The 3,209-nt window shown below is 38.4% G+C and overlaps 1 pseudogene; it reads right to left on the reverse strand.

Moving 5' to 3' along the window:
* Window positions 1-371: 371 nt before the first annotated feature.
* LOC101437348 (glyceraldehyde-3-phosphate dehydrogenase-like) lies at window positions 372-1,379 on the reverse strand (annotated as a pseudogene).
* Between the last annotated feature and the right edge of the window lie 1,830 nt (window positions 1,380-3,209).

The following is a 3,209-nucleotide window of genomic DNA, read 5'->3' on the forward strand; positions in this document are numbered from 1 at the left end:
GAATGTTTATAACTCGTTTTAAAAAATTTCTAGTTCATTATTTCTGCTTTTTTGAGATTGACTTTGGTATTTATTGTTTTCTTATTGTACCTTGTTGGAATATATCAAAGAAACTTAGTTAGGAATGTTTTGTGGTAATTAGGCTGCCAAAGCCTATAAAGCCTGGAAAAGTGGAGAAGGCAGATAAAGAACTGCCCAATTTAATACCCTTTCAGTTACATTGGTATCTAGGATGTGAGGGAGAGAGAAAATGGGGATAAGATAGGGGACTAGATTGATATTTAGAATAATTAGGGTCTGAAGTTGTTTCCCCCTCACCCCCCCATAGTTTAAGTTTTTTTATCTGCAGTCCCATAGCTGCAAGAATACTTTCAAGGTAGGCAGGGAGGGAGGGGTGGGAGGAGTAAGGCTGGCAACTTGGAAGGCATGTAGACCATAAGGTCCACTACTCTGTTGCTATAGTCATTTTCACTGTCATATCAGGAAAAGAGCTTGACGAAGTGGACATTGAGGGCAATGCCAGCCCCAGAATCAAAAGTGGAAGAATGAGTGTCATTGTTAAAGTCACAGGAGAAAGTCTCGGTGTAACCCGGCATGCTCTTTAGGGGGCCCTGCTTCACCATCTTCTTGATGTCATTGCATTTGGCTGTTTTCTCCAGAAGGCAGATCAGATCTACAATAGATACACTTGGGGTGTGGATGCAGAAGTCCTTGCCAGTGAACTTCCCACTCAGACCCAGGGTGACCTTTCCCACCACCTTGGCAGTGCCAGTGGCTTAAGGGACGATGTTCTGGGCAGCTCCATAGTCATCATGCCACATTTTTCTGGGGCCTATCCACAGTTTTCTAGGTGGCAGTGATGTTGGACAGTGGTCATTAATCCTTCCACAATGCCAAAATTGTCATGATGACTTTGGCCACAAGGGACCAGGTAGTTGGTGGTACAGGAAGTGTTACTAAAGATCTTCAGGGAGTTGTCATACTTCTCATGGTTCTTGCCTATCACAAACAAGGGGGCATCAATTGAAGGGGCAGAGAGGATGACTTTCTTGACACCACACTACAGACTTCTCCAGGGTGGCAAAGACACCAGTGTACTCCAAAATATATTCAGCACCAGGATCACCTCATTTGGTGTTGATGGGATCTTGCTCCTGGGACATAGTGATGAGATTCCCATTGATGAGAAGTTTCCCATTCTCAGCTTTGTTAGTGCTTTCGAACTTGACATGGATAGAATCATATTGGAACATGTAGACCATGTAGCTGAGGTCAGTGAAAGGGTCATTGATGGCAATAACTTGCACTTTGCTGGAGTTTATAGCAGCCCTGGTGATGAGGTGCCCAATATGACCAAATCCATTTATTCCAGCCTTCATTATTCTGTCTCAGTACTGCAACTGGCACTACACATAAAGATGTAGCTGCCTGTCAAACAGGGAGTAGCAGGGAGCCCTTGTATGTTTTTTGTTTGTTTGTTTAGCTTTTTATAATCAAGATTGCAAAAAACAATGCTTAGGGGGAAAACTGAAGATTGGATCTTAATGTTCAGTTATATTAATGTTTCAACAACTTGTTCTCAATTTATTCATTTCTTAAAGATCTAAAACTTCCATTTCTCAAGTGAAAAAAAAAATCACTGCATTGTTTCAGAGTAACTATTTGTTATTGGCAATTTTTTCAGAGTGAAAACAAAGTTAAAACAATCAGTTTGATTCTTCCACATAAACCAGATTACATTGGGAGCTGTTTCTAAAAACAGAAGTACAGAATAAAATGTCAGCTGCTAATAAAGTTCAATACTTTTCTTTTAGGGAAAGATATAATCTTCCTATCTCATTACTTATTTTAAAATAAACCATTAATAATTTATTTTTCTTTATCATGTGTTTTAAATTATTAGTTTTCCACGTAAAAGTAACTGCTATTTCACCTGTATTTCCTTGCTATCTAAAGCACATGATTTCATTTGCTTTGCTGTAAGTGGGGATTAAATGATTTACAAAGTTTGAGTTTATAGTAATCCCTAATGTTGATGAGATCCTTCTTCCATCAATGCCCATGTCTTTCTGCATACAGGCTTTTAATTCCAATTATCAAAATCCCTGAAGCTTTGAAACAAAAATTGTAATCATAAGAGAAGAAATAGTATGCACAGATATTTAGTGATCGAATGCCCATGATTATGATATGTCTTTTCATTTTTCTTATAAAGAAAGGGTGAGGAGAAACAGACTCATGAAGTTTATAACTGTCCCTCATTTTGGACAAGGTCCTGTGAGTATACTGGCTAACACAAATAGAACAAAGACACAAGTTAGGGAGGAAAGACCTAGAGGAAAAGATTAGAGTACATATTTAAATCTCTATATTCAGGAAATAAAAGAAAGATAGATTTAGATGAGTAGGGGTAAGGAGACTGAGAATGAAAGAAAGGCAAATCAACTCTCCAAAGCCACAAATTCTACAAAGGTATTAACGAAATAGGATTCATGTGCAGCTGTTGAGTGCTGCTTCATGATGACATATTGCACCTGGAATCATGGATCCAATGAATGGGTACCTAAGAAAAGCCACAGAAATCACCAGAAAAATGATTCTAAAAATGTGTCAGGCTCATTTTGGGGGGCCACACCCAGACTGATGGTAGACTGTAGATATTGATTTGTCTGATTCTGCCTAAATTATAAACTTGTGGTCATGTAAATAGTTGGCTTAGATGGGCAGCTAGGGATGAAAGAAAGTCTTTTCTAATATAATTTTAAGTATTTTCCACTAACAACTACTGTGGAGACCACAATATCTGCAGATTGTCAATATCAAAATATATTCTTCAGGATTCTCTAGGATAAAATAGCAATGTGACTTTTGCTAGATCAGTATTCAGAACTGGGGGTAGCACCAGTCCTTCTACTGGCATGAGCAGGAATCAGGGATCAAAGCCCTGTAGCTGAGATGCATGAATAGGCTTAGACCCTGAGCTGTACTATGTTACTATGGAGTATTGCAGGAGGCCAGCTCCTTTTCTGAAGATGGTAGAAAGATCAAGAAGAAATAAAGTATAATTCTTTAATTTATTAGCTTTATAACCTTGCTCATGTCCCTTCATTATATTTAATCACAGTTTTCTCATATACAAAATGGTGGTAATAAGACCTATCTCTTGGGATTGCTATGAGGATTTCATAACGTGTGTAATGCCTGCAGAT

Source organism: Dasypus novemcinctus, chromosome 10 (assembly GCF_030445035.2).
Source record: "Dasypus novemcinctus isolate mDasNov1 chromosome 10, mDasNov1.1.hap2, whole genome shotgun sequence".
In the NCBI taxonomy this organism is placed as follows: Eukaryota; Metazoa; Chordata; class Mammalia; order Cingulata; family Dasypodidae; genus Dasypus; species Dasypus novemcinctus.